The sequence below is a fragment of the Solanum stenotomum genome, chromosome 5, assembly GCF_019186545.1.
Source record: "Solanum stenotomum isolate F172 chromosome 5, ASM1918654v1, whole genome shotgun sequence".
NCBI classification, from domain to species: domain Eukaryota; kingdom Viridiplantae; phylum Streptophyta; class Magnoliopsida; order Solanales; family Solanaceae; genus Solanum; species Solanum stenotomum.
In genome coordinates, this window is record NC_064286.1 from 42,044,541 (window position 1) to 42,056,197 (window position 11,657).

General features: G+C 30.4%; 1 pseudogene; it reads left to right on the forward strand.

Moving 5' to 3' along the window:
* Positions 1 to 9,827: 9,827 nt before the first annotated feature.
* On the forward strand, positions 9,828 to 10,956 carry LOC125863999 (F-box/kelch-repeat protein At3g23880-like; annotated as a pseudogene).
* The last annotated feature ends 701 nt before the right edge of the window (positions 10,957 to 11,657 follow it).

Genomic DNA, 11,657 nt, shown 5'->3' on the forward strand with positions numbered 1-11,657 from the left:
TTTAAAATATATATGAATTCATACATCATATTTTCTTGTATAGCTTGTAGTTCTTGTAAGCATTTGTTTGAATTATTAAGTTTTTATGGGAAATAGATTTTGATTTTGTAATAAGTTGATGTGGTCTGTTACACCTTTCACCAATTTCGTGTGAGTGTGTGTATACAACATTCTTCCATGTATGTAGCATCATTGAAGACTAAATTACTCAGACTTACTCTTACCTCGTGGAGATAGAAAGACTGTTTTTATAACTTACAAATCCACATGACAAGTTTTAGTGTAAAATAAATGTGGTATCTCCAATAGGGAAGTCTTCGACTTCGAAGCAAACTTCTCAAGGGAATGCCTGCTGATGAAACTCAGTTCTTCTATCCATTAACCGTGTATCTATGATCGCAAAGGAGCTAGATGCGAATTCACATGACTTTGTCACTCTATTATTTTCTACGCAAAATATTATTATGATTACTTTGATATTATCTGCTCATTGAGGCTTAGACGAGAAGAGATTTGACTCTTGATCTCCCATATTTTTCACTATTACCCTTTGTGAAGTCATAAATTTAGCTTTGCAAATTGTGCAATTTATCTCTTAGAAAATACAAAACTTCATTCAAGGAAAAGGGAAAAGTGGAAAAAATTTCAAACATTCATCTTGAACTTTGAATTATAAAATTATTCTAAATATATATAATAGTTATTATATCACATTTAAAATTGATCTATATATATAATAAATACTAGATCACATTTAAAATTATTCTAAATATATATAATACATATTAGATCACATTTAAAATTATTCTAAATCTATCTATATCTATATCTATCTATACTACCTTAAAAGCATGAACTCCCAAACATGAATGTTGAATTACTATAATACCCTCAATTAAAAATACTCAATTTATTTTATTTATTTAATTATATTATATTATATTAAAAGTAGATACCATTTTTACACTTAAAGATTGTGACTTTTCCCATGAATTATTACTTTTTCAAAAGGTTGTGATTTTACAAAAGAGTTGTGTCTTATCCGATGAGTTGTGACTATTTCAAAGGGTTATGACTTTTTCAATGAGCAGTGACTATTTTTGAAGGGTTGTGACTTTTCTAAGAAGACACAATAAGTACCTATTCATAGTACTATTTGTTAGCTATAAAAAGAGGGGTCTCCTCTCACTTTTAAACTTCGATTTTTTATGATTTTCTACTTTTCTACTTCTTAAAATATCCAAGTGTTATTTGCAACAGTTGATTAAGTTCAAAATTCAATGAAGATGGAGATACCACATAAGAAAGAGTTGGTGAACAAATTATAACAAATCATTCATCGATTTACAATTATATTATCCTCTTACGATTTTCATCACACACATACTTCAATATTATTTATATCATTTTAGAAACTTAATAGCCTTTTAATTAACCTACATATTTTATTTATTAAAAAAATACTAATTTCCTACAAATAGTGTCAACAATTTCTACCTTAATGTTTCTTTGGTCATAAATCACAACCATTCACTCCTTATTAATTTTTTGTGATCACTTTTCTGTGATAATTTGAGATCATTTACAGTTTTCATACATGATTCATTCACAATCCATTGATATGTTTCACCAAAGTTCTTAGTATTGAAATTTAGGTATTGTGTTTCTATTAAAGAAGAAAAGAAGAGAACAAAGAAATGTGCAATTATCTATGAACTTTGTTTCAGACAGAAAACTTCTAGATATAGTGCGCGAAATTTTTTTTTTTTTTTTTTTTTTTTTTAATTAATTTCTTTTGTATTTTCATTTGAGATAGAAGTTAATAATTAGTGTTCACATAATGAGTGAACAATGACAAATACACACATTGTAGATTATTTTTTCTAATAAAATAAATAGATCAGTTGTGGGAGAGACAATAATAATAAACAAATACGAAAAAAGGCACATGACTGGGGTAAAATATTTCTTCTTTGTTTTTTCTTTTTTTATTCTTTTAACCTCAAACAAATGAATTTCTTCCTAATTTTGGAACACTAAGGTTAATATAGCATGAACATATATTTTTGTCTTCCTTCTTCATTGACTATGAATTTTTCAATATACTTTTTGGAGAAAGTAAAGTGTTGGTGGCAAGAGATTTCAATCAAATTGAACACTAGAGTGAATATAGCATGAACATATATTTTTGTCGTCCTTCTATATTGGCTATGAATTGTTCCATATATATATTTTTTAATATTTATATTTTGTTGAGTTTTTTTATGTATGAATTTTCTGTTATTTGTGTTCATTTTGATCTAAGTAAATGTTATGTCTCAAGATACACTCCTTGTAAGCTATATAAAAATAGATAAGAAAATAGTGCTTGATCACAAAATGATCTTAAATCAAATTAAAGTTTCTATAAATAAATAAATTAAATTGTATTCATCAATTAATTTTTTTTATTGAAAAAGTTTAATATTTTATATCATAATACAACTTCTATAAGATACTAGATACTCTCATCAGACAATAACTACATGAAATGTATGTTGCATAAAAAAAGATAAGACTACAATTCCACAAAGATATGGTAGAAACTTAAAGAAATAAAATATTTTTCAACATAGGTGATGTAGTTCATATATTAATATTAAATTATGCTACTGAAAAATTGGTCAAGATAAATATTTGACATACACTCAATTCTCTATTTAACCATCATTTGATATAATAACATTTCACTCTAGCAGCCTAAAAAATTTTAGAACTAATTTTTGATGTTATAATTCCCCCCCCCNCCCCCCCCATAAATCTACTTATAACAGTGTTGAAATTTTCTATAGAAGTACACTTTAGGTAAAATTACATCTCTAAGATAGCCTTACTCAAATATTAATTGAGTACTAATATTTTGTAAAAGATATATTACGTATAAAGATAAAATATTGCACTATTTATGATAATAGTTATTATTGTCATGCACATATCAAATTTGAAGTATTAATATTTAAGAGAAAACTTGTACTTAAATGGTGTCTATCATTTATAGTCATAACCTCAAGAGGAAAGGCTATTGGTGACTTTTTTTTTATATTGATATGATTTTTCTTTTTTGCTGGTTAAGTTTGTTTCCAAAATTGAGTAAAGTAAAAAAATTGTACTAAAGAAATGTCACTTTCTCACAATATTTAAATTTTGAATGTATTTTGAAATGTTTCAATGAAATCTGGTCATTTTGGTCTTAAAAAATAATTAACTTTATGGCAATCTGTATTAATCATTCAAAAGCACTTGACCACTATTCTTTCAATTTATAATTATTTACTAAAAAACTTTAATGTAGTCATATTAATTCTATTTTACAACATCGTATACTATATAATATGATACCACTACAAGAAAAAAGGCATTTCCCAACAATTAATTTTGTTGCTATATATAGGATGTTGTTGCAAAAAGTACTTTTGGCAACAATATAAAAGTTGTTGCAATAAACGCTGATGCGAAAAGTTTTTGCAACAACAAAATATATTGATGCCAAAAACTAACTTATTGCAACCAAAATAATTGTTGCCTTACATTTATATAGTTGTGGCTAATAAAAATTTTCGCAACAAAATTTTGTGTTGCCACAAATTAACTTTTTTACCAACAATATTAGTTGTTGTTAAAAATTGACAAAAAGTTAGTTAGGAATGCTTTTAGCAACAATAATTTTTATTGCAATAAAGCTCACATATTTATTATATACCTTTAGCAACAATTTGTGAGTTGTGGCTACATACATAATACACATTTTCTTTTTAGAAATTTTATACAAATATTTTCTGCACTTTAGCAACAATTTGTGAATTGCTGCTATATACACAATACACTTTTCTTTTAGAAATTTTATACAAATATTTGCTTGTATAGCTTGTAGTTTTGTAAGCATTATTTCTCTAAATTTCGACACACTGGAAGTTCGAAAGGGACCCTGTATCTTTGCTCCTTTGTCTTTTTGGAATAGAGACCGTCAATAGACTTATAGAAGATGGTGGGATGAGAAGGGGCTTTGATATTGTCCCTGAAAGAAGAGAGTTATGGTCACATTCTATCTATTGTTCACTAATGATACTACCATTGGTTAGACAATTTCTATACCAATTACCATATTGAATAATTGTAATGGCTTAAAACTCTGTCAAGGTGGTGTTGGCCTAATTTGGTACTGACAGTAGCCAAGCCTTAAAACCAACTATGCATACTCTTGACAATGTCAGTTAAGGACTTCAGCTGAATGTATTATTCATGTAGTACTTTTCACTTATGTGTATGTATGGAAGTTGTGGTGAGTTAGATGTCAGTTAAGGACTTCAGAATGTGTCTGTTCATTTTCATTGCTAAACAGTTGACCGAACATCCGTTTACATGGAGAAATGATTCGCTCGCATTTATGCTGCCCTTTATTATTAGTCATGTGTTCAAATTTTGTCAGATGCAACCATAACTTGTTTTCTGCTATTGAATTTCAGGAAGTGGAAGCTAATGTTGGACACTCATCGATCTGTACTTGGCTGACTGCATGGATTGAAGCAATTGAAGTGTTTATGTATGTTGTTATTTGTATGAGCAGGTTTTAGCAGGGTTACTATATGGATATCGGAATGATATACTTCTTTTTTATCAAGTAATCTGTTTTGACTAGAGTTGGCGTGACTTACTGTGGAAGTACTCCAAATGTCATAACTACCAATGTTCGGTTTGTTTTTGGCTTCTTCCCTTGCTTTTCCAATAATCGCGGACACCCTCTCTCACATCCAAAACCAACGACTAGTTCTCTTCAAACCACCGGTAACACCTATGTTTCACCGGACCCCTAAAACCAAAAATCTGAACCCTCTCCTTCTGATACCATTAACAACAATATCCACAAAAAGGACTACAATCAGAATGTGCAGCAAAAAAAAAAAAAACAATGTCCCTGGTGGCATATCAAACACCATTGTTCCATCAAAGCCCACATTTGCTGCTACTGTCCAAATAACTCCGGTAGCTACGACAGCTTCTACTACTTTTAATATTCCAACCTGGGAGTTGGCTGTCTTTTTTAGTGCCGAAGATTACTTTCTTTAATCTTGCCAGTAAGCTTGCCATAGTCGGGAAATTCATAAAGGGTAAACCAACTATGGAAGAGTTAAAAAAGCTACTAATTAGCCAATTTCAACTGCAAAGATTGGTTAAAATAGCTTAATTGATTATAGAACAGTGTACATTCATTTCTCTGATGAATAACATAGGGTAATATCATTAAAAGCTTGAATAAGACCTTTTTTTGTCGGACATAGAGGTACAGCCAGCCTCATTGTCATGTATATCCAAATCATCAGCCAAAATTAAAAAAAAAAAAACAAGCCAAATAAGAGCCCAGGTGCTCAAATAAAATCTCATTCACATCGTCTTTTCCAATGTTTTTACAACTGCATAGGCTTCAAAATCTGTAGAAATCAATCGCTATCTTTTACTAGACTTTCCACAAATCTCTGCCATCTTTTTAGAGACTAATTTCTGGGAATGTGCATTGCTTGTGCGTCCAATGTACCTTCTATGTTTTTTGATAATTTACTTATTTTGATCAACCTTGTGAATAGTATGAGTCCTATACACATTTCTGTTTTTGATGTTTATCATGATACATTACTAATCTTTTTTGCTTGCCAAGTTGAACAATGATCTGTTTTGCCTTCTCTATTGTATTCAGTACCAGAATTGTAATACTATCTTGTTACCAGATTTACAATCGTGTTAAAAACTTGGTTTGGTATAAGTCTTTTGTTGTATAATTAGATATTTGAATGTCTCTAGAATGTGAAGATAACTCAGTATTGTTGAGTAACAGAATGAAACAGGTCCGCAATATATGGATATCGGAATGAACCCAACTCCTGTGTTTATGTATGTTGTAATTTGTATGAGCAGGTTTTAGCAGGGTTACTATATGGATATTGGAATGAACCCAACTGCTGTGTTTATGTATTTTTTAATTTCGTTAAAGTATGAAGAGTTCTGTTTTCATTTTCCTTTTCTGATCTGGAAGTGTTTCGTTCTTTTATAACATTGGTGTAAAAGAAGAATTTTTTTTTTATGTATGTTGTATCCCCAATTCCCTTTTTGTGCTTCTCCCCTATCGTAAAGAATTGTTTGTTCAATTCTAAAATTTTAAGGACATCCGCCCTGCGAAACAGAACAGACAGCAAAAATCTGAAGCCCCTCCTACTGATACCACTATTAACATAAGGGGAAGTAGAGGTTTGGAGGTTCAAAATGAATGTAGAAATGTTGGGAGGGAAAGAATAACAAGCTTAGACAATAATAAAACAATGTTTGTGAGATTGGCAAGATCAAGCTTGAAAACATGTGTTGCACAGGGCTAAAAAACAACATATATTTTTCAATGTTTCACAACAACAAGGGTGTTTTCTATTGTTTGGTCAGTCGCAAATATTACTCTTTCGATTACTTGGGCATCAAAGCTTATTCAAGTCCAAATATTTTCAACTTGGTTCAACCAACATCCTGCATTTGGATCGAATCAGAGAATGATTAATTGTATTGTTCCCTTTTAGTTGGTGTTTATTTTTTTCCATTAGTTAGCAATGTTGTCCTAATAAGAGCCTAATTATTTTGCCAAAAGAAAAAAAAGATACCGATAACAATAATATCTCAGAGAGGACTATAATCAGAATGGCAAATTGAAGCCCACATTTGCTGCTACTGTCCAAGCAACTCTGGCAGCTACAACAGCTTCTACTACTATTGATATTCAACATGGGACTCATCTCGGTAAGCCAGCTGTCTGCTTTAATGCCGAAGATTACTTTTTTTTTTTTCGTAAAAAAAGGTCCAACATGCCTCATGTATATCTAAATCATCAGCCAAATAAGTCAAGAAGTCCATATCTCGCTGCTTTCTTACTCAACGCTATAGTTATGATATTGACTCATATATACTCTTACCATTATACAAATGACTCACATATACCCTTACCGTTATACAAATGACTCACATATACCTTTACCGTTATTAAAAGAGCTCACATATACCCTTTATCTAACGGAAGTGAAAAAATTAGTTTCAAATTTATATTTTTTACTTTAATTTTAAAAAAAAATCATTTAAAACTATTTTTTTGCGGCTATATTGTAATTTAGTTTTTGTATTTATAAAAATAAAACAAAAAATGGGTCATCTATATTAATTTTACAAGAAAATTAATGAAAAATAAATAAATTTGACCATCAAAATAATAAATTTAAATTAGTTGTTGAAACAAAAAAGTAAAAAAAAATATGTGTGAGGAGAATCAAATATACCACATATGGATTATATTTTTTTCAAAAAAAAAAATTAAAAAATTAAATTAAAATTAATTTTTCCCTTCCGTTAGAGGAAAATGGTATATATGTGCGTCATTGTATAATAGTAGGACATATATGAGCCAATATCAGCTCTAAATGACAGAGTTGAGGGGTATATCAGACCTTTTCGCTTAGTAATTTATTCGCGCAAAAAAAAATGTTTAAAGAAGTTTCGTAAGGGATAATTAGAGAAATTATTCTTTTTATGTATGACTAGGTAATTTAGCCGCGCGAATTTTGCTAAGCTTTTGGACAATTTTTTTCAATAATCGACTGTTATAAGAAAAAAAAAGTAAATTTAGTAGGTTTTAAGAACATTTCAACAGAAATTAAATGATTTGACATTATCACATATCTCAAGAATTTTAAATATATAATGAATGATTTATGAAAAATATAGAACTAATAATTTTATGGTTAGAATAACTCCTTGTTAAAAACAAATTATATAAAAGTTTTTGATAATCAATATTAGTTATAAATAAGTTAAGACCGTTAAAAATGTACACCACAACAACATACATATTTTTTTAGAGACAATCTACTTGTCTGAGGTCAAACGTTCACCACATTTCGTTATTGTTACTTTGTTACTCTAACAAAATTTATAGAAGGAGAAAAATAAATTTGAAACAACAACAAAATAATAATGTCGATCCTTTTAGAAATTCATTCTTCATTAAACTGTTGCTTTGAAGGCCCTTCTAGATGCTTCATCAATGCAACTTTAAGACTTTTTCAGAAATATGTATGTATAATTGTTGCATTATGAAAGTACAAGTAGATCAAAATGTTGGATTCCAGACTCATGTTAAAGAAATATTCTTGAACATTAAAAAATTAAAAATGAGTCTAACCTAGATAACTCAAATGCTCAACAATGACTTGGGACATAAAGGACAACAAATCTATGTTAATAGACAAATCTTTTGTAGCTTAAGATATTACTTTTATTTAGAGCAGGTTTTGTTTCATATTCTTCAAAATTAAGCTTGCTGAAAATAGTCATAACTCACACCAAAAATATTTAGTAGAGCTGAATGAGAAGGAAAAAACGAAAAACATTAAAAGGACGAAAGCTTTGTCCAAGTGAGATCATATACATACCAAACAAAAAATAATCAATACACTTTTAAGGAGACAACAAAACAGCGAGAAAAACATACATTAAAGGGAGTAAAATATGAGATATCCAATGATGATAATAAATCATTCTAACCAGAAAAGTTCTCATGTTTTAAAATAATATACCCTAGAAAATTGACTAACACTTCAATCAACTTTCAATCCTTAAAGTACTTATAATATCCAGTGATAAAATAGATAACAACAACATAAAAACAAAAAAATATGGGCATGCAAAGTTATTCACTCTAAGAGGAATCTCTAAAGAACACAAAATCTCATCCTTGTATGTGAAGAAATGACGTTGTTGATGATCAAATTATAGATTTGTAAGGGTTTTTTTTATTGTACCTTCAACAATTCCAATAGACAAAACTTGCTTGAATACTCAATTAACGTTTGTTATTTAATATGTACTAACAAATACTTATAACAATAATATTGCAAAAACATAAACAACAAAATTTAAAGCATGTACTAAAAAATAACAATTAATAATATAAGTATAAATTAATGACTGTAGAAACATACCAGGATCTGTAACAATAGAATGAAACAAAATGGAAAAAAATCGAGCCCACTGAATGTACAGTGTCCCCTTAAGAATATTATTTCCCCCTAGTACACGAGATTTAAAGGAATAGATCCTCTTAGGAAAGAACGATTTTATTCACTAGTGTATTGATACCAAAAAATTGTGTCAGTGAGTCATTCAACATGAGCAAAGTACACATTTATTTAATTGTCTAGAAGAAGAAGAAGAAAAAGTTCAAAATTTTCTTTGTTTTAAAATGAGAGGAAATTCCTCTATTTATAGACAACAAAAGGTGGTGTGAACAAATGATTATTGTGTCTTATCGGAAAGGTCACAACCTTTCATAAAAATCACAACTTTTCATAAACGTCGCAACTTTTCATAAAAGCTGCAACTCTTCATAAAAGTCGCAACTCTTCATAAAAATCACAACTTTTCATGAAAGGGAAATGCTAGTTTTGGAAATAAAATAAATTAAAAGGAATTCCTGATTTGTGGTGGCGCCACGTAGGCGGGTCTAGGGTTTTCTTATATATATATATATATATATATATATATATATATAAAAGGTGCGTAAATGAAAAGATGAATGACTAATATGAATGGAGGGGTATAATTTTTTGCGTAGGCGTAGGTCTAAATATCACTCAGTATTAGGAAATTGTGCTACTTCACTGCCTGCTCTGCTTCTGCTGCTACTACCTCACTTCACAGAAAAACCCTTCTGGCAATTCACTTTCTGCTTTGCTCTTCTTCACTTGACTGAAAATCATCCGGCGGCGATGTTTCCGTTTGTTTCTTTTTGGGATTGGATTTATCAGGCAATTCACATCATTCTTCTCAAATTCTTCTCATGGTATGATTTCATCTTCACTCCAACTTGTACAACAACAGATTCCGAAATTCCAAATGAAATCAATACAGACATACTCTTAAGGCTCCCCCCCCCAAATCTTTCTTGATATGTATGTCCATTTCGATATCATGGCATCAACTCATATCTAGCCCTGATTTCGTGAATACACATCTCAAATTAAACAAATCATAGAGTTCTGTTTCCAGGCATCAACGGGAATTTCAACTTTAGTTCTCTCCTCCCTTACCTGTTTGACAAACAACAAGCCACTGTTCACATGGATTCTCCGGCTTTATCATCTTCCATTGTGGGTACTGCCAATGGGCTAATTTGTCTGTACGATTACAAAGGGGAGATATATATATGGAACCCCACCATTAGCAAGTCAAAGAAACTACTTAATTTGCCGTGGGATTCCTCTTTCTATATGAAATATGGTTTTGGATTTGATGAATCACGTGATGATTACAAAGCTCTGTTTATTGATAATTGTGTTGATGAATCCGACCTGAGTTATGTAGTCAACATTTATAGTTTGAGGACAGATTCTTGGAAAACACTCTATGACCAGCTTAAGGGCATCTTTCTAATAAATCTTCCGGCTAAATTTGTCAACGGGAAGATTTATTGGACTGCATCTACGAGTTTTTGTGATTTCAATGTGTGCAAGATCATTTCGTTTGATGTAGCAGACGAGACATGGGGTAGCTTGGAGCTTCCCATTTGTGGAGAAGACAATTTTAATATCAAATTGGGAGCTGTGGAAGTGAGCTTTCTCTGATTTACACTGCTAATTTAGTTGATACTACTTCAGATGTCTGGATTTTGAAGACTAGTGGCTTACATGTTTCGTGGACGAAACGGTTCACAATTGAATATCCTCAAAATGTGGGATACATATGGGTTCTCCAACCACTTACCCATTCTCTACACATCTTCACCACTCAACCAATGGCAACATTTTACTTTCCCTTCCCGGAGTTGTACTGATATTTGGGAGTTTAACAAGAAAGCTAGAGCACACTGTTGATGTTGTGGGATGCGACCCGACATAAATCTATGCAGAAAGCATTGTTAATCCCTTACGATTTCTGGTAAGAATTATGCTTAGTTTAGCTTGTATGCTCTTTTTGCACTTCTTTTTCTATTAAATATACGACGAGGCATTGAATATGTTTTTCCCCTGATAACGAGATAACATTGAATATATATGAATCCATACATCATATTTGCTTCTATAGATCGTAGTCTTGTAACCATTTCTCCTTTTTACTTTACTACTTTATGGACACGTGCAATGCACTTTGTCCTCTATTGTCAATTATGATAATGTTTGTATTTTTAAAGCAATAAATCATTTGAAATATACATGTTTCAAAAAATAAGTTGATGTGGTCTACTACACCTTTCACCAATTTTGTATGAGTGTCTGTACATAGCATCCTTAATAATAGAGGACGTATCAAATAATAGAGAAAGCATAACGTAGCATTCACAATTTTATTGATAGTTTGGCTTAAAACTATGTCTATGTGATGTACAAATAAATTCGCAACTTAGAGCCTATTTGAAGTATGAAAAGTTCTGTTTAAATTTTCTTTTTCTGTTCCGAAAGAGTACTATTCTTTTCTTTAGACAATTGGTCTAAATTGGTATTAACAGTGTTGAGTAAGAGTTTCAATATAGTGTTGCTTACAGTTTCATTGTTGACGTCCTTTTATACTAGGTGACTATTTTTGCAGTACTATGTTATTTT